General features: G+C 40.5%; 1 protein-coding gene across 2 annotated transcripts in view; it reads right to left on the reverse strand.

Annotated features, from left to right (window-relative positions):
- The window catches only part of LOC136441900 (netrin-G1-like), a 97,012-nt gene extending 84,564 nt beyond the window's left edge, over positions 1-12,448 (reverse strand). Inside the window, exon 1 of one of the 2 annotated variants that reach the window (XM_066438448.1) lies at positions 12,288-12,448. The gene's annotated coding sequence lies outside the window, so the exon portion shown is untranslated. Of the gene's footprint in view, positions 1-12,018; positions 12,139-12,287 lie in introns of those variants that run through there. The other variant, XM_066438449.1, reaches the window with a different exon arrangement.
- Positions 12,449-22,099: the final 9,651 nt, after the last annotated feature.

The following is a 22,099-nucleotide window of genomic DNA, read 5'->3' on the forward strand; positions in this document are numbered from 1 at the left end:
TCTTCGTGATGGTCAATATCCTGAATTGATGGACACGCCACTACAGCAAAGCGTGCGTATTTCTCTTGTATGCCTCTTAACTGTCATTAGGTCTTGATGAACGCTGGAATCACACATTTCAAGTAGACAGAACATGAAACTTTTTTTTCACAATGGAATAACTGTAAATGATGTTACCACAATATGAAATAGAGGCCAAATATAAGAAATAAACAGGAAGCAGGAAATGAAAAAGCGAGCATACTTAAGATACATGTTGATTAGTGCGGAGTATATTTGCTGCGTAGTATTTAGATACAGCCTATATCGACAGTAGTTTTGGCCCGTGCTGGCACCGAAAGCTAGGCTAGACAGTCTCTAAACAGATGTTTGGCTACAGCTTGCCTTTGACGTCTTTTAAAGCCTTTTGAACAGGCCAGTCAAACACCAAACATTTGGCTGGCTGACAAAAGGAAAGCCTGACAAAATAGAAAGCGAGAAAAAAACGCTTAAACTAGACGTCAAAAACAAGCCAGAGCCGAATCTATACTAGTCTTGGAGAGTGAAACGGTAGACATAAAATGGTCTACATCTTACCAATTTGCAACCATGATTTTTCCTTCCGTGAGATGTTCCACGAGTATGTTAAGATTTGGCATACCTTTTCAAAGAAAAACATCAAACCTCTACTTCTGATTCAATGATCACGAGAAAACGTCCAGATGTAACATCATCACGTGCGGAACTTAATCCAAAGGAGACGCATCAAATCAATTTGTCTAACCGCACAGGAATGCGTCACCACAAAGGAAATTCCCACAGACAAGGTTGAAATCATCAAATTTTAGTAACACACTTCACATACAGATGACGGTAGCCTTTTTTTCAAAACCTGCACTAGCACCAGTGGCTATTTTCATATATTCAGTCAATAATCGGCCAATTTTGATAGAAATGCCATAGACATTTTAAGACAACCATATTAAGGAGATCACATTGTGGTTAAGACATCCAGTCCTAATCCGATTTCTTGGCTATATCTAACCCAATTATCTAATACTGCAATTATCCAATTTGATGCAAGAACGGCGCAATGCCAATAGATGTATTGACTATTTTCATATAATCTATGCAGGAACAGTTAGGCTCAATCCGAACATAATACAACCTTCATTAGACCATAACTTTTTGTGATTGGCAAAATGGCTGCAAATTCCTAATACTAATGTTGACCAGGTCGGTGCAACTTGAAATTGGCTTTACCACACATTTAGACCCCCCTACCCTGCATGCTATATCACATGAAGGACATCACTCACGTTTAGATCAAAGAGCTGAGAGACGACCTCTTACGTACTGGATCATGGATTGAGGGTAAAAGTTATAAGGAAGTTTTCTGTGTACTTCTAAGGATAAGTTGTGTGTGAAACCTGGACAGGGATAGCGTTTCATACGGGTGTTCCGGACCGGGTGATATTTTTGGGTATCACACAGGGCCTCACTTTTATCACACGAGCTTCCATAGAATATTTTGAACCAACTTGACGTGCGCCGGTTGTGCCACTGTCGAAAATTCGAATACCGGTTTCGGACGTTGGAACTGCTGTTGTTACAATTCTTTGTTCGAGGACACCAACTTTTCTCAGCTTCCGGCGCATTTCGCGTTGAAATGTGTGTTTTCCCGGGTGGGTATGAAATACAAGACGGTGTCTTCCGCATCACCCTCGGTCCAAACCCTCCCGCGAGTCTCTGGAACCTCGGGTGATACGTATACGGAATAAACCGTGTTGAATTCTACATGTATTAACATAGAAAACACTTAATCAATCATGCACGTTTACATGTTGCTTATTATGGGTTTTAGAGCATCACTTATTAAGGCTCTCTCTACCCTATTCCAGAATATCGAACAAGTTTTGAAAATTAGATATGTCTGAAACATTCAAAGATTTGCACCAAAATCTTTGCATGAAATCCAAACTTTCCGTGACTACAAATGGCCGATCAAATAAGCTCTCTCTTCTTAGGTAAAGCGTTCAGTCATTCATTTAGCTTTATGGCATGTTGATAATCATATAGGGTCTTCCATGTAATGGACCTGGCATTCCAACGAGTACGTGAAAGGATTATTGGTTTCCTGTAATTGGATCAATGGCACTGCTTAAATAGCACTCTGCCATCCACCGACCCTACTGGGAATGACGAAACTACTATTATTTCCCATCATAAGTACTCTAGTGCCCGGGGTGGCATCCACTTTGTGCTTACTTAGCGTTCTCGAGCCTACTGCCATAGAAAACATCAAAAGGGTTCTCTCCTATTTGATGCGAAGGGTGCTCGCTAGTATAGTGCTCGTTTGAATAATCTGTGTGTACCGTTTTTGCAATTGATACTTTCAGTCCATTCTTGCTCAAAGGCAGGTCAGGTTAATCAAGACTAAAAGCGTATCACAAATATTCACATTGACAAAGAAATATTGCAAGACCAATTCACGTTTTCTTTTGTTGTTTTTTTCAGGTCAGAAATCTCATAGACCCTATGGACCATCTCAAAAGGCAGGTAGTTTTTACATCTGATCTGAGAGAAAAAGTTCTCCAAATCAAGAGATCAGTCTTTCTGTCCAGTAGTATTCGCGATTTCTTATCCACTTAATATGCACTAATTAGAGGCCAAATTATGCTTGTCAGCAACTGAGAAACTTCTTGCCGTACGATGATAATGAATAATCAGCTTACATATAGATATGATCTGTCTGAGACATTCTCTCTGGCACAGTGTTCGCTTTCTGTGCACTTTCTTAACACTCAACGTCCACTCAGTATGACTGCAAGGCATTCCATTTCAGGGATGGAATAGACCGGAAAATATGATTGCACAAAGAACCTCTTCTTCCTGAAGGTCAAACCCTACTGTTACAGCTGTCATCTGTGGTCATGACCTTCATCAAAGGGTAAGCCTCCGTACATCCGGTCAGTTTCTCGCCTTTAAAAGCGAGCCGGTCTAATGTAATGGGGCTGTGTACGGTTGCCGCCTCCAAATGCTGCGCATCATCCCGATACTTGGCCGATGTATATATATGTGGCAAGAACATTTGCGCAGTGTTAAGGCCGATTCAGCGCACTATTTGTCAGTAAAGGCTGCTTACACTTAGAAATACATATGAACAGTTCTGTGCTTCTCTTTCAGGAAGTTGGTAGCAGAGGGTCAGCATTAATATTCCTTATGTTAACTTTTCGGGTTTTCATCTCTCTCTAATACGATGTTAGCATACCTCAAGACCTTTATCTGGCGTTACGTTTGGTAAATACTTAGATTGATCACTGGAAACTGGCTGGCACACCATACGAGTAAATGTTGTGGACTGCCCTAGTAAACCACTTTTATCACCACGCCCAAAATAACAAATCAGCTTTGTCGCTATACCAAAAAATTTTATGGAAAACATCCTAAAATAAAGACAGAGTACCAATTTTATTACATGATAATGTGAAGGTAATTCTTTCCTTTAATGACTATGCCGTCCCTACAATTCAACATTGGGTTTCATTCAGGAGGTTGAATCTTGATGTGGCATTAAGGTATCATCGTTAACGAGAGATAATGGGTGGAATTAATGGAATGCACGAAAAATACATAAACACCCCAATAATCACTGTTCATGAGTGGGTTTACCATCAGGCACACACTTAGTCGTGGATAAATCCAGAAAAATTGAAGTGTAATAGGGTCCGCGATTATTGGTGTCCTGACGAATGGTGCATCTTAGTGACAAATCTGAATGGGATACAGATAAAGACAGTCTCTAGAAGGCAGTAAATACCATCAATGGGCCGACAAAAGGCAGTAATTATTCCAACACTTTGAGCCAAAATTGAAGTAATAGAGACCATATTTTAACGTTTATGTGATTTCATAAGAAAACAGCATTGTAATGTAAACGTTTCTCGCAAGTTCATGACTGAGTCCATTCCGAATTACACGAATAAGAAAGTCAACAGAGTAAACCAAATGCAGTGACAGGAAGACGAAATTAAATGAGGTGTGTTGCTTAAAGATCGCACAACTAAACAACGACAATAACACTCTCAAGATGTGAAAACTTACGATACAAGATTGTCATATTATTGCTCTATGATTTTGCCACTTCGTATTAGATCCTTATTGTTGCACCATTTATTTATTTGATATATGAATCTTTAGTTTGGTCCTTAAGTTAACTGGTAATATATATATATATAACTGATTTTCAAGGAAGCCTTCAGAATCATGACAAATCCGGTATATATAGGATTACTCTCAAAAACTATATGAATTGTACATCATAATAATTTAACATAAAGTAGTCGCCTTCAAACATCGGAGTAATAAATCATACGAGCACCGTGATTTTGTAAGAATGAGTTAGAAAATGTATAATATTTGATATTCATTTATCTATTATATAATCATAAGCATTATGCTTCTTATAGAATGAGTTATCCTTAACGGAAAATGTGACTTCAAACAGGTGACAACAAAAATTACACGGACATCCTCCCCTTAATGTATGCATGCGCAGCAGACTGGCGAAAGGTTATTCAAAGGTTACATGCCGCGGCATTGCCGCCTGTTCTGTCCGCTCGATGACGTTTCAGTCGGTCCATTAGCAGCACTGGCAATGTTTGGCTAAAAATAAAAGGCACGTGGCTTACTTTGTAGCTAAGCCTACACTTTAGTGTATCCCTGGTATGCCCCTTAAATGGACGCACAATAATAATACGTATGACATTGTATATGCCTTTAACATTATCAAATGTAAAGCCTGTATTCTCATCTGTGAGTACCATGCATAGCGACGGCTAGCACGTAAAAGCGAAATACCAAATAGAATTTTCTCTCAAGGCCAAAAAATACTGTCGTATCATCTTCTCGGAATATCTTAATGTCATCTTATCAAATTGGTAAGTACAGCTAGATGATAGAATCCAGCGTTAAGTTTGACTTATGTTTGGTCGTAAGAATTTAATGACCACCGCCGTGAGCAAAGGGTTTTCCACAATCTTCATAACAGCCAGTCAAGCACCAACCTTGCTCAAACAATGGTAATAAACTTATCTGTCATAATTTCACTGTCAATATAAACCAAAGGTGATGGACATATAAAGTAAAAATTGTTCATACGTAGAAAGCCTGTCAGGTTATGCATACATCTATGAACAACCGATTAAAGAACGGAACCTTCCATAAAAACACCATCTAACAGTCCGTTATACGACCATACGATAAGTTCTTCATCCTTGAAAACTACGAGTGCATAAATACCCGATAACGTGAATCTGAAGACTCGTAAACTTTTTCACTGCGAACGTTCACAACGCAGCTTATGAGACGGATAAAAAAGATCCTAATCAGGAAAGTGACCAAGCCTCTCACCATGGCCAATTTCACATCCATCTGATTGTAGTCTCATATGGACGCCACCTGTTCAGGGCCACTGTCAATCAATAGGGGTAATGGAAAACAGTGATTTGGCGTGTCAGGATGGAAATTAGGAGCCATCAACACCCCATTACTGTGATGAGATTGGTCCCAGCTAACCACCACGTGTTCCACAAAGTTTAACCAAGCACAAAATGGCAGTGGGCAGCATCGCAGTGGAGGCCTCCGTGCCATAGCGGCAAATCGATCCTAGTTATTACCTCTCGCAGACGTAATGTCCGGGAATTATGAATTGGTATGAGCTAGCGATCACCAATAATAGAAGGTAGGGCTGTACACATGTACTATGTACGTGGCCAGGAGATAAGGAAAACATCTACAACAATTTTCGTGTTCCTCCACGTTGTAACGTATTTATTTTGTATTCAATAATACCTTTCAAATTAAAAAATAACTTTACACTGTGGAATCAGAAAGCGCACAGTATAGCTAGTTATTATGATTTGTTACAGATTTTATTTTGTGGGTTACTGCATACAATATTGTTTCGTCACCTTAAGTACGAATTAGAAGTTGATATCTGTATCATTTATTTAGGAATAATGGAGATGTATCACTATAGGATCCGGAGAGCTTGATGAAACCAAACCTGAAAGCGAATGAATACCATAAATCCTCTTTTTTATAGAGGACCACCACTCTTGATTCCAATGTTTCGTTAGTGTGTGTTTGTGACTATATGTCTAGTGTCAAGAAAATATTATAATTCCAACACCGCGTCTGTAACAATGTAAAGTTTTGATAGACATTGATATTAATATACAGTACCAAACTCAGCTGAATTCTAAACTAATGTAATAAACCTTCAGTAATTGACTTTTCACAAACGTACACTGAAAACCTGTTCGTAAAATGTTGGGAGTAATGATCAGTGCCCAACCTAGCTGAATTCTGTATATAATGCAACACATTTCTGAGACCTATACACTACTGCACCCACAAGAAAGCTAATAAAACGTTGCTGCCCTACTCATACCAGTTTTGCCATAAGATCCATAACAACAATATTACCAATACCCTACAGAGGCTCATTGACAGGCGGTAATATGAACATTTCATTAAAACCAATGGTTCGTAACACATATGATTGATCGCTATATCTGTATGGGATATAAGCATAGGGATGACCACATTCAATTTGTACCTATGGTATATCAGGTATGGAGTTATTTTGTATGGAAAATATATTCATGTATATTCCTACTAAAGTGCAACTATAGACGTCAACAAGCTTTTAAACTATGTAATTTGAAAACAAGGATTTTAAAGTTATAGGCGATACGATTAATGTTATTCAACAGCCCATTTAGTACTTCGCCTATAAGATGAATTCTGGACAAAGTTTATCAACAATTTTTTTTAAAACCCCAACATGCTCAGTTTTGAACATCCAGTTTAAAAAAAAGTATTTTTGGGTGCCACAACCCTTCCTGTTGATACTTCTTATCACACGTATCATCATCAGATGGGGCTTTCACAAGTTGAATGAACTATTCTAAATTGATCAACGGCATATATGATGAATGATATATCCTTTACTCCACCGATAGATACACTGTACATAGTATTACACTCTAGACGCCGAAACATACATGCTGCACACGCCAGCTGAACTTATCTTAGGAATCCCTCAAGACCACCTTTCATATAACATCCTCCTCAAAAGGTGTTCAAACTTAGTACGGCACCAGCATACATACAGCCAACGCCATTTGATATGGCATAGACATATCTAGATATGCACTCTCTGAAGAATATTTATGGCGCATCCCTACAACGATGGACAATGCTTGAAAGCACTATAAGAGCCCTTTTATTACTTTGTTGGTGTGTTTTTGTCCCGTAGAAGTGCGCTTCCCAACACTACTCTACATTTTCTGCAACACTATAATCATCCCGGGGTCGCGTGTTGTGAAGAATGTGGAGACCGTGGGCGCTGAAACAGAGTTGGTTCTCAGGGTCATGAATGGGTCACTTCCGAATGTATGGCCTGCAGGTGAATTATTTCTCGGAGAGAACATATTTATATCTTATGGGAGGCACTACGGAAGGAATTCGCCTGGTTCAGACGTGTCTGCTGCATCATGTTTTGCAGCTCTGGCCTTTACGTTGAGCATTAACAAGTGCTGGTAATGACGGTTTCAAAAAGCAACGAGAACAAGCAAACATCGTGTGCTTTAATTAACCCTTTAGAAAACTAAAATTCCTGTAGATTATGATTTAGTTAACACGTCCCGCAAAACATCTTATTCAAGAGGATACAGCTATAATCATTAATGTTAGCTATAATCATTAATGTTATATAATATTTCTAAATACATTCAATTGGATTCGGACCATGAATCATTTGTGTACAAAGTCAGATACAATACAGCAGCTGCTTGCTTAACTTGAAAAAAACATTACTACTACTTTAGGCAATATTCATATTATCTGACTGTACGACTGTAGGTCTTTCATGCATTCCATGCTCATATATAGAGGAGAGCATGAAAATAACCCTCACCAAGTGAGTTAGATATCTCATATGACACAGGTCATTGTACACCCTACAGCATGTACAGCACGTTTTGCACATATCGCTACGCACAGCTTTTAATCATGATAAATCGGTAGTAGTTGCAGGTGCAGTATACATTCTTATGTAGGTCAACTATTCTTCATTCTTGTCAAGTATTTGTCTAGATTTCATACATTTAGATCTATGTGTTGCCTTTGATGTCATAAATGTTTGCGAATCCTGCCAATGCTGATGTAATCCATCATTGATCATGCACACCCCAAATAGTTAAACATCTTCGAGAAAAAAAGTCGTCACATAACCCAGATGGTATCAGATACATACTTCAAACCACTAAAGCAAAGAGGTAGGGTGATACACGGCAATGCCTGTCTACTACAGTCGTTGAGAAGTGGCTTTGTCGGAATGGAGAGACACAACAGATACGAGGGTCGCAAAAATAAATGGTTCGACCTTATCTCCCATCAAACGATCCTTCACATACGAACGTCCTCGCACTTTGTCCATTTAAGTCGTATATCAAAGGTAGAGTCGCTGGGAATTCTGTACTTTCAACACTGCACAGCTCTTTCCCAGTCTGTTTCAATGTCAAAAGTACATGCGTATGGAAATACAGTGTCTGGTTAAGAGAGTGGAAGTGCACGAAAACTTTAAGCATACTTTAAAGCATGCGTAAAGATTGCATTTTTCTCACCATGACAATATTCATGGGTTGTTTATATACATCCTGTTTATAAGCGACCTATAGATATTGTCATGGTGACAAAAACGCAATCTTTACGCATGCTTCATGCAGTACAGTCTCTACTGCAGTATGGCTGTGATTTTGGCAGGAATGGTTCAGTTGGAACCTAAAACACAGAGACTCTCTCGATTGTTGGCAAACTTCCCACAGCCACCTTTGTGCCCGCGCCTACACCGAATGTATCAGTTGACCTAGAAAAAAGGCCTCAGTCAAAAATGCATGTCATGAGGAGGCTCAAGCCTCTATACCCACCAACTCATCAATCATTGCACAATCAGATTAGGACGTGACGGGTCCTCTGAACTTTGAGTCGTCTGGATGCCAGAGTAGTGGATGTGATTTTAATCAGGGTATCTGTACGTCACTGCCTGTTGACGGGATTGAGATATGAGTATCTTGCAAGTCAATGTAGGTGAAAGGATGACGCAATGGTCCCTACACCACAGGAATGGCGGTCATTTACATACAGCAGTAGAGTTAAAACCTACAACGTGCTCACATGTGGCATCCAGCCAAGATGTCACATGTGACTCTTTTTCATTGGCAACTTTATTCAAATTACAGAATGAGAAATAAACTTTTCTCCAACTCAAAGAATTGAATTCACGGAATTTTTGCCCAAATCACTCGGTTTTTATCAGCTATCTGAGCCAAATGCTATGGACACTTGTTTTCGCAGGTGTGACGTCAGCTATGGGTCAAAGTTTGTTGGAGGTAGGTATCGCCCCCCGTCCCGTTTGAGAGAAAGTTGATGCGTCCTGATGTTCATCCAAATTATATTTCATCCGATTTGACTTCCGGGAGGAAGCAGGCGACAACTTGGACCCGACACTTCAACCACAACATCCTTCCGCCCATGGTCAATTTGATTATTGCTCCCTGGTTTTATCGCTGAGGAGATGTTACAATATCGGAACCTGCCAACCAAGACACGTTACAACAATATGACGTATATCAGAGTGTGTTCATATGGGGCCGTCCAACAGTATATAAGATCTGATACATCCATGTTTTATAAGCACAGGATCTAACGGTCTGGTGGTAAGGGAATGACAACGTCATTACTTTGTATGTCTGAGTGGGAGGACTGGTGGGGGACAATGTTAGATATACACGCATCCCGAAAAAAGACATGATGTAATGCGTATCAATTCTACTTGTGTACTGTAATCTTTTAACTTAATAAATGGTCGAAATAAGGAACAGTTATTGGAGCAGCATTCAGTCTAACAATGTACTAAATACATTAGAAATGCGTTGATGAAGGTTAGACATCCAGGTAGTAAGATACGCCGTAAATAGTTACTCAAGCTACTGTATAAAATTTAGAAACTGTCAGACGTTTCAGACAGCATCCGCTATCTTTCGTCAGTGACTAAAGAAGGATCTGGTAGAACTAGGTTTTATACCAAAACTCTGAATAGATATGTTAATGAGGTAAAGACAATTTCAGATGGTTCAATAGGATAGTACGTTAAGACAAAATTGTCTGCTAATGAATCAATTAGCTCCTGTTGTTTTAGGAGCTAAATATTGTTGTTCCGGTGGGGGGGGGGGGGGTGCGTTGTCCTTAGTGCCTGGAAATTCAACGCGGAGACCCCCTTTTCTGTTGAGGGCGGGATTGTACATTCTCTCATATATTGCTTCTCCAACTCCCCGTTCAAACCAACAATACATTAGAAATGGTTGGTTGAAAGTTGACATCGTCCCCCGTCCCCGCTCAGTTTTGTAGGCCCTAGTTAAGGTCACGTGCATTTAGACCAATTACACGGCAGAAGGTTTCTGGTGAAAAATGATGAGTCCACTTTCTTGTATTTGACAAGTGGTTGCCTTATCCTATGTGTTATATATACGTATTTAATCAATTTTTTTTCAGTCAATTCCATCACGCATTCTTGTTGGTGTTTTTTTAGATATGGTCTTGAAGGTATGTATCAATATTGATTAATTCATGAAAGTTTAAGATTTAAACGGGCAAAATACTTTTCCTTACATAGAAACGGAGTCATATATACAGCGATAAGTATGGGGTCATTATATGCAGAAAGAGCGAAAGAAAAAAGAGTATGCATTATGTTATAGCTGTAAGCCCATAGTGAGTTTGTGTCCTGTAATAGTTGCAAATGGACTGCAAATGGGGATGCTTTCTGTCCCTATGATGCCATCACAGGTATCCTGATACCAAAACCTACAATCTGCATGAGAAAACAACCACCATGATGGCCAAGTCCAGTAAAATAGATCCTCCCTTTCACTCTGAAAGGCATTATCGTAAATTATCAAGCACGCATCCTTCCGGCTGACGCCCGGGCAATGTTCAAATAACATTAGTACTACTACAAGCAAGTAAACAACAGTTATGGCAAATTGATATGCAAATTATTCAAAAAGCATGATTTATGCTGTTAAAGGTATTTTAAGTATATGCATATCCCGCGGCCCGGGAAGAGACACCGAAGGAATACGTTACGCAAACCATTTCACTGACAAGATGAGAGCAGCAATTCTCTTACACCCTGGACTAGAACTGCCTCGTAAAAAAAAAGAAAGGAATCGCTGTCGTCGATTCAAATCCTACAGTCTGCTTTGATGCAAAGAAACCCACAGACAGGAGTTTGACAGACAACACCTATGTCAAAATGAACACGACACATCTTGACAAGTGTACATTTAAACTTCTGGAAAAGGGATTGCTGCTATTACCAATGATATGCCAAACGTCGTGTTGACTTTAGGGAAAAAAACATTCCCTAGTGCTGGGTGTTACAAGAAGATTAACGATTTAGGTGGACTTTCTCCAAATAGGGATAGCTCATGCCAGACGAGCTTGACGATTTCAACTACCAGAGGTACTCGTTTCCTTCTCTCTTTGGACTCGCTTACAGAGGAGTGATAAATAACTGTACGTGATACAGAAGGTTATGGTTGACAGCTTGAAGAGATACTCAGCGGGCTTGACGTTTTGCGTAAGGTCACTGTGCGCTCAAGGCTAGAGAGAGCTGACTTACTCGTGACGGTGTACGTGTACCCATGACAACTGCTAACGATTTGGCGGCTCCACGTACAACTGACGAGTACGATAACGCCTACGTACACGTCAGGGAAGATCGCACAACAAGATTCCGAGTATTTATCATGTTTAACAGCATGCTGCCTCAAGCGCACTACAAATGTAGCATTTGATTCACGGAGCACGACATGCACAGATATGCCATAGGGAAATTCACAAAGGCTACAGACTATCACTATCGTGTTCAGATACGGGGTTGCCCACGCCAATGCTAAGTGGTCTTACCTTGTTTGGTCCGTACGTTAAGAGTGTAACGCAAGCCTCTAAAAATACTCAGCGTAGACCTGTATTTCCCGTGTACACAGAGTTTCGTGCTTGTATATCCCCGTAGGCACGTGTTATTCACAAGCTGGCTCTCGAATGACGTGTAGTCACGGGGCTTTTTTCACTTAATCCTCTATCCTCATATCCAACACGAATAGATCCGCATCCACACCGAGAGCGCGGGGCGGATATGAACGACTTAACACAAAATCAAAGGTCAGAACACCTACCTTCTGTGTCGGTGCAGTAGGAATCAGGGCTGGGGAAAATGAAATACGCTTTGCCGACCTGAAAGCTTTCCGTGTACCACGAGGGTCGAGGCCCCCGGAGAGGCTGGAAAAACCGCGAACAAATGATGGTCTATCACTGCCTATATAACCGTAACACCGGTACCGGCTCTTGTCCCGTCCGATATTCAGAATTGAATTATGCTGCAAATGAGGCCGACTGAAATTGTGCAACGGTTACCATCACTTATCACTTCAGTGGATAGACACAGATGCTATGTCCCATACAAAATATGTTCTATTGATGTCGCACGAATCTAAAGGTTGATATTTATCTATCCGTCCTGACATGCATATACAATAGCAACTGTCTACATATTCATGCGGAATTAACATAACGATATACTGTTCTGCTATACTATTGTCAACCCACGAATTAAAGGAAAGCATAGCTAAAAAAAGGTATCGTTTATAGTTACAAAGAGTAGTAGTCCTTGCCAAAAAAAATGTAGTATGATCCGCGGATTAGGTGGAAGAGAAATGAATTAATCTACAATAGCACAGATGCAGGCCAATTGGAAGAATGATATGGAAACAATTATGTTTGGAATGCATATGCCAAGTAGTTTAGACTTAGAATAAGACGTATATCTATATAATGCTAAGAAGGTACTTGTAGGAAACTACATCTCTCTCTCTACTTTATATTTCAACTCTCGAAATAACGTTATCATTTCCTAGTATTACTTTAGACATTGTTATTGACTATCGGTAATCATGTATATGATTAAGTTTAATTACTATAGAGGAAGAGGGCCTGGTATAAGTAATATATGCTTTTTCCTCCTCCTTTCTTTAATAGAAAACTTGGTACCGGGGTTTGCAGGATTATAGAGTAGCAACTGAATGCAGTCCTATTTATTCCGTGTAGTATATTTCTAAACTGCAACTGAAATAACAACATTTTCCATGAACACTGCCCCCGAAAACCAATCGATGGCAAAGCCCGTCCTGCAAGTTATACATCATTTGTTGTCATGGAGACGGGGTATGAACGTGTGCGCCGCCTTGAGCAAATGTTACCCTTAGTCTTTGGGCGCCGAATGTATCATAGGGAGAGCATATGGCCATATCTGCCACGGTGATCTTACAGTAATGTGAACTCGCGGAGCCGCTCGTCCGGGGTGACTCATATTTCACTCTTCTCCTCCCATTATTTAACGATACCTCCTATACATCAGCTTATATACGGTGAGGCGCAGTTCGGGGGAGCTATAGCTGGCCGGGACGCAGGCACCAAATCGTCCGAGGAAAACGTAGACTGTGACGGAGACACTGGATCCGGTGGCTTTCACACCACATCACTTCACTTCATTCACATCATTGAGTTTTACCGTGATTGATCTTTGGCGTTTACCAAACTATGGGCTTGTATATGCCAGAGGATGTTTTTGTCCAAAAGATGCATATATATGTAGTGGTCATACAGTTGAAGGACACTGTCTTTACATAGTTCACATACGAATAACTCTTTTTCTGTCAGAGGAAAAACACCTGACCAATTTCCTTTAGAATAAAGTAGCTGCTGGCTCAACTTAAATATCAGAAGACGATAATGGTGAAAGTCGAACACTAGCGTGCTGTAAAATTGGAGAAAGTTGTTTTTGTGTGACCAGGTATATGATATTGGAACATATATGTCCTTTCAGGACCCTTTCTTCGGTGATATTGTACTCATATCCGGGATTCTAGGCAGCAATTTTGTGACCTCGACTCCTTTTAAGCAGCTGACCGTGGCTTACTTGAACGTAAGTGGCAACGGTAAATGGGAAAATCATCTTCCGTAGAAGGATACATACTCCTCAAGGGTTATACACGTACCTACTTTTACACCGTCTCATTGTGTTCTTTCGGAAGAGATTTCTCGAAATGTACCGCAACGTGCCTCTCAAATCCTCCGAGACGACAGAAGAATCTCCTTTCTCTTCTGCATGCCCGCAGATCTAGATGGTTGCTGGCTTTATTGAAGTGAGAGTTGATAGCCTATGAAAAATGGAGTGTATCACGGCTGGCTATCTTTGTTCTCTTAAAGGTAGCGACAGTTGAACCTCACACGTACACAAAAGGCCTTCTGTGGAATGGTGGGCAATAAGCTCTTTTGGGGTTGTCGTTCAATCACCCTTCATAAGCTGCTACGTGGCAGTGGATCCATGGGGAAATATGGCTTATAGCCAGCAGGTTGTTGGTAAGCCACATCTGCTTCCTTCTGATTGTGCTTGGACTCTTATCGTTGGGTATGTCCCAAGCTATGACGTAAGTGTGTAAGTTGATTTGATCTCATAAATAAATGCCTCGCCCCGCTTTAGATTTCTTAATCTACTTGTTGTGCAACTTTATTCTGTTTCAAGCCATGATGTTCGCGTTCTTCAATCTTGTGAGACGAACCCCTACAGAAGCAACGCGATCGGAGGACTACAGAAAATGAAGACTTTTAAATAGATAACAGCGACAAGCGCACGCTACCTTCTCACATTTCTTCTAATCCTAAACGGACCACTTTTCTACCTGACACTTTGATAAGCAACACATTGCATTATTTTAAAGGCGATAAGAGGAGCACCAGGGCAATATTCCTGCATCATGCGTAAGCATGCCCCTTCACTCTTATGCAGCCATCCGCAGCCCTAAGTGCGATTTCCTTTGATATACCTAGAAGCGCACTGCCTGTGATAACGAGGACAAACTCGGTAATATGTTCATAAAATGCTCACAGCGTCTCTGACATTTCCCCGAAGGCCGAATGCCAATGAAGGCATGTAAGATGGTCTTGTAAAGAAAACATCCCAGTAATCATTGCTTCATCACCATGAGCAGCACAGTATAAAAGTTTTAATGGTGAGATTTACTGGAGATCAAGTTTCCTGTTTGTATTATCGTCACGTTGTAGTCGCCACAAGATGCCCCTTAACGTTATGTTTTACCATAAATCGTATTTGATTAAAGGGGGGTGGCAGTTACTATTGGAGACCATCTCATATATCACCGTTAATCACCAAACAACATCTGGCATTTAGAACACACTGCTGCTTCTCTGAAAGGCCAAGGCAACGGCCATTCCCATATAGACCATCCCAATGATGGTCCTCCCGATTACGCTTGAATCATCTACATGTATGTATTATAGATAGAATTTCTGACGTCTTTGAATACGCCATACCGCCTACAAATTTACCAGTTACACGGATTACGTGGGTTGACGTACGTTATTGGTATGATCCACCACTTGCCAGTGGTAAGCGTATGTTGCCTGAAATCAACTCCCAGAACGATGACGTTGCAGCCCAGCTGTTGACCAGAATCTCCTTTCGAGGAACACTTTGCCAGATTTTGAGTGAAATCAAAGAGTTGGCATTAACGTGTACGTTTAGTTACCGTATGTTTTCAGTTATAGTGTATTTTCGTCAATGTGCATAAAGCTAATGTATGTACCAATAAATAGAAGTTTCAATGGTTCGTTAATATTTCTCTGGTCATTGCCACTAAATTATTTCTACTGAAGCATGAAATCAAAGACCTGCTACTTTGTAGATATAGCGTATTTTCAGTTACAGTGTATTTTTTAATGTACATAAAGCTGAATTATGTTTCGAAGCTAAGATAAGGAGTCTTAACGGTTCTTTTCTTTGTTTTCTGACCATTTTCACTTATTTGTTTCTGCGGAAGCGTGCCAAACAAGATGAGACAATGGGCAAATATCTCTTTACACATTCCGGGGTAGCTGCTGATGGTTGTTTCTTTCTAACATTATGATATCTTTGCCTCTTCCTGCACGTAAGAATCCAGTCGTTCTAAAGAGCATCTTGTGCTATACAACTTGCCAACAAACTTCTTTCAAAAGAAGTCTACTGCTCTTTAAGGGGATCCAGTGCACTTGGTATGTCCAGCTCATGTTTTGCTACGTGCCTTTATAGTACATCAATTTGATGTCCGAGAATGGCAGCCATTTAACGAGACCTGTAAAACCCACCGGGAAAAGATAGTCTGGTCTCCTAATTAATGGCTCGAACGCGAGATGCAAATATAAACAAAATCAGGACTCGCAATTCAGCAAACTATCGTTATTGTTTGTATCTCTTTCTCTCTCTTTCCCTCTCTTTTTTTCTCGAGCTCTATTTGTGTGTGTGTGTGTGTGTGTGTGTGGGTGTGTACGTGTGCGTTTGTGTATCATATTCAGAGGAGTGTCGACCAATTTTGATAATTTGGCGGCAAATATATATACAGAGATGTCTGCGTTATCCTGAATATTGCAATGACGTCAGTACATCACCATCAATGTAATCGAAAATGTGCTCTTATCCTGTGTATCTACCTTCCTTACCTGTATCTATCAAGCCCCCGTCTAATCTAGAACACCCTGTATCAAAGTTGAACTGAACTTTCCATCACATAAAAAATGGACTTATCCAAATTTTCGACTGATCAACTTAAGTCTTTATCAAAGAACTTTCAATTGATAATCTAAAAAAAATTGGACTTTTTCATAAGACTTCACCAGCACATTATCGGCATTTTTTACGATTATGACTTTCTTAGCGCCGCAAACCATTCATACATATAGCGAGTGCATTTGCTTCCACGAGTTTAGGGTGAAGGTCATGTACATCCAGACCGAAATAGCTGACGGGGAAAACTCTAGGCTAGCCATACACCATTCGCGTCTGTCTATCCGGCAGGTATGCATCTTTCACTTTATCACGCCATGAGTACACTTTGTTTTGACCTTGTATTTGATATTGAGATAACACAGGCGCCATATAGCCTTCACCATAGTTGATCATAAAAAGGGCATTTTCATCCGTAGTAACATCATGGCATAACCACAATACAAGTATTTTACATAGTGTATACAAAATAAAAATATTTTCTGCTCAAACTGAATAAGCAATGAATATTTTGCATCATTTGAAATGATATTTTCAGGATGCCAGTGGAAAACCAGCCTAAGACAGCCTTACACTGGCAGCCTAAAAAGGGGAAAATTGAGTGGGGAAGATCAAAACCAATCTCGAGACACATGCTCTAAAGGAACCTCGACCAACCTGCCTAAAGAGAGCGGAATTCTGGCCCCAAAGTCGCCCTCACTGGAGAAAGCTTGCTACCCGGTGTGTCACTTGGCATGGGAGGACCTAAGTCTAAGTAAGTGAAAGGATACTAACCAAACGGGATATAGTGTACATGATAACATGGTTGAAACAAAGACATACCGTGCAAAATTCTGGACACTATATATCAAAGCACATCGACTATCCAAAATTGATATGGAGTAAGGAAATACAGGGTGTTTCACCCCGTAAAAAGGGCGGTATGGCGTCGTGGCGAAAGCACGTCAACTGATGATGAAGAAAGTAACTTGAAGATGATGAACTCATCAAAAAATTAAGATCAAATGGGTCTAGAATTTTCTTATCCGTACCAGGAATCAGACTCCAACTCATATGTCTTATCCTTCGGAGACCATCCTATAGACTAGCTTTCATCCTGTCTAGGCTTACGTCCGCTCAAAGAGCGATAATCAGAGCTGACGTGAACCTAACCAGGCTGACATCCAGGCTACCCATCAGCATCAACCCGCCGTGACTCCTGGCGGGCCGGGGGAATATAGTCATCCCTAATTGATAGTTAAGTTGACCGATGTCGGCACCCTTGTGTCATCATCCTGTCACAGTTGATAGAGGGCCGTCAGACAAATGAGACAACCCTCATTCCGAGCGGGAACCGCGTTCAATACTGTAAATGCAGACATGTTCGAGGGGATTTAATTTCGCGGTAGTGAGAAAATCGAGTGTTCGCGGTGGTTTTGAGTTCGCACAATAGTAGCGCTATATATAGTCACTTAATGGAATGGCTTTTCGCGGTGGTATTAAGTTTGCGGTAAAGAGATAGTAAAACATAAAACCACCGCAAACATTTTTGCACTTACAGTAAGACTGTAGCAGAGGCGATGGGCAAGTGTTAGTTTTATGTTGGTCGTTTGTACATGCACTCGGGGCTGGACTTGATATATGGCTAAAAGAGCAGACTACAGCATAATCACCTCTCAAAGGTATAACTAACGAAGATATCTACGTTTATAAATGTTACACATCCGGGTTAACAATATCTCATCATCATATCGGGTGGCTTGTCCGGACGAAGGTAGCTCTCACTCTAAAGACAATCTAAGCTTTATGGCATGGTAGAATTAGATAAGATTCGGAGACGTTTCGAGTGACATCCATCAATCTTCTTCAGCGTCAATAGAATAAACAAATCAATACTAGTGTATGTAACTGGAAGACCGGATAAGACGAATTTATTGTTCACATTTCTAATTCTGTGTCTTTCTGCATCTCATGTTTTTACACATTTTTCTTTAGATGGACAAGGCTGTCATCAAGGTCCACAGTCTATGATCCAGTGTACATTTGAAAACTTCACTTTAAGCTGACTAAACTTTCTTCAGAAATCATATAGTTTTTTAATAGAGATAAAACTATCTAAAGCATCTACTTCTAACACAATCTGCAAAAATTACAAACGATGTTGTATCTTTTTCTGCATGACTGCAACCTTTTTTTCAAGATAACTGTATCAGCCCTGATATACGTATACTCAATCAATGAAAGTTACATAAGCTGATTGGTTGCCTCTACAGATTCATTTAGGAAATTATGTTATTCATTGATAGTTTGTTAATTGATATTCATGAAATGCTACTGTTTATAGTGCAAGCAATTAGAGGTCGATACCTAGTATCACCTCAATGAAAAGTGGCCTACAGGCTGATTTGAGCTTCTCATTAATAAACACAAGTTCAAGCAAATAATTGTAAACGCAATGTTCACATGAATGTGTTAAGCTAAGCAGTGAACTGATGTGTTTGCTCATACTTAGCTCTCGCATGGTTTAAGTGTTAGTTTTATAGGTAAAAAACCTCCCAATGTGAAGTACAAACCAGCTTTAACCACACCAATATAACATAGTCACAGGAACGAACATCATATTTGTGCACGAGTTAACACAAGACAGGAAATACGTCTTACGTCGATGAAAGTTAGACATCCATGTAATAAGATACGTAAATTAACAGTTACTCAAGCAACTGGATTGATTTTGGAAACGGCCAGACGGTTCAGATGGCATCCACTACCTTTCATCAGTGACTGAAACGCGTCTTTCCTTTTTCAGACAATGCAACCTATACATTCCTTTCACGATGCATGGCCGCCAGACCTATATACATAACATGAAATAACCCATTTAGGGTCGATGTTTTTGTGAGGGCGTTCGGCGCCAGGGAGGTATCTAGAGACCAATAGGGCTGTCGCCAACAGTAGCTTGCAGTCTTCTGGCTGTAGCCACTCGCCGGATATAAAAGTGATGAATAGCTTTATGAAGCTACTCTCTGTCCCCAACCGAGTCTTTATCATGGTGTTAGGATTTTAGGGGCGTACCAACCTCCTGGAGCAAACTAGCAGGGTGAAGTTTGAAAGAAAATTGAATTTGGCGAGTAGAAATCAGAAGGGACATTTAGACTAACGTAATGTGATGAGTTGGCTGTCGCATTGTGTTTGGTAAAAGTCTCGTTCAGTCCTAAAGGTCATCAAGGCCAAGGGAAAAGGTTGAATAAAGAACCCCTTAAATGCTATAAACTTTGTCTTGTAATCTAGGGCTGAAGTGTCGACTGCTGTAAAAACAAAGTTTTTGAAGAAGTATCATTACTGACGTTTGTAAGAAGGACTTGGAGGCTCTTGATATTGACAAAGAGCATCGGGGGGACCTTACATGGGCACTGACCCAGCAGCTGAAATCAGGAGAAGCTAGACTGATGTACATCGCAGAATAAAAGCGGATCCCTGGAAAAGAGCTGTGCAATAGAACTGAGTCACCTTATAGATGCGCCCCATGTGGCAAAGGCTGTCATTATCATACAGGGCTATTTCGCCACAGTCGATGCTGTAGGGATGATATCAATTCGGATTTTACGATGGCAATATTGACTTAAGGCCATATAGTATGCAAACAAAGACGGAATGTCGCAAGACTTCTGGAAGTTTACTGTCGCCAGTGGCAACGAACGAAAGAGAACGATGGTACAAGACTACATGACCTTTCTGCTAGAACAAACATCGTCCTGCAGGTCATCTGGATATTCGTAGAATATCTTTGTTTCTTTACGCGTTAGAAGACGTAAGAAGATCTATAACGATACTGTCTTCGTACACTCCTCGCAGTGTGCGGATTACTACTATATACTATATGGCCCCCGTTGGTCATTATTGACCATGGTAAAATCCTAACACGTAATTCACATCAGCCCTATATATACAGCATCGACTATGGCTAAACAGCCCTATACGCGAATGGCAGCCTCTGCCACAAAAATCACATCTGTAGGCTGACTCAGTTCTGTAGCAAAGTTCTTTTCTGTGGATCCGTTTTTCTTCTGTGCTGTGCATCAGTCTGGCTTCTCCTGATTTCAGCTGTCCTGAACAGTGTGCATCTCCACCTGGAACGGTCACTTACAAGGTCCTCCCAGTGCTCCGTATCAATATGGATACCGTATCAGTGTGCGGATTGGACGCAAATAAAGACTGGTACCGTCCGTGAAGAATTTCATCAGGTTAGAGAATCACTGAATAACGAGGTTCTTTATTCACAACCAGGACATACAATCACAGCCGACATTTCGGCGACCGTCCGTCACCTTTCTCAACTAGGGCAATTCTGACTGGTACTATTCCACACTGCAGGCTAGGTGTCGTTGCTTACAATGCGATCAAAAACGTAAGATACAACCGTAGCTGAATACAATACCGCATTCACTGCTTGTACATATGTAAATAGCTACGTTGGGTTGAAACCCATCACAGATATCTGTCAAATATTGTCTAAGTTTGTCCAGCGACACCGCTTAGGGACTGTCTGCATCGCTGAGGTTTCCACTAGAAGCTTATGTTATCCATCAGTTGAAAGTACCATTAAATAATAACAGGCCTCGAAATGTTCACCTACTATACTTTTGTAGGCTATAGGGTAAAGGTACTATTGACTACCAGTATACAGAATATTCACTGAAAAAGTAATATAACCTTTGTTGTACTTTATTTGATGTATGGCTTGTTCACATTTTTAATTTAGCTATAAACTTACAAATTAAAGTTCTGAAGAGAGGCAGTAAGGTTTGTAATTACGTTTTGACATTCGACTTTATTTCATCTTATACCCCCCCCCCCCAAAAAAACTGTTCTGTGCACCTAACTGAGTTTAGCTTAGGTGCACCAGTGAACCTTTCTATTCCCGAAAATGAATTTCAAGCCCAAGAAGAGGGCTGACACATATCGAACCTCACGTTGTTCGGCGCCACCATAGGTCCTTTATAACATCAAGATAGTCCTCAGAGACTCCTTCCGTACTTTGAAAAATGTTACGTAAAACTCAGCAGAGACGCCAGGAGGCGTATGATTATAATCTTCTCTCTACGCGGTGACAATATGTTTCCGCGGTAGGTCAACCATGGATAGATTTCACGCCGATTTTGTCCATTAGGCCAATATGTGTCAACTTTAATAAACATGCAAATTCCATCCGTCTCCTGGGGGTCATAAACACAAATATGTGTAACGTAATTACCCTATCAGTGAAGTGGGGCGTCAGATACTCGCTCACCCAAAACCAAATAACGTAGGAAACATTTCAGGGAGTCGACAAAAGGGGAATTAACGAAAAATCGTCTAAACTTGGAATATCTGTTTGAGATGATTTTCAAGCTTACA

This window comes from Branchiostoma lanceolatum, chromosome 9 (assembly GCF_035083965.1).
Source record: "Branchiostoma lanceolatum isolate klBraLanc5 chromosome 9, klBraLanc5.hap2, whole genome shotgun sequence".
NCBI lineage: Eukaryota > Metazoa > Chordata > Leptocardii > Amphioxiformes > Branchiostomatidae > Branchiostoma > Branchiostoma lanceolatum.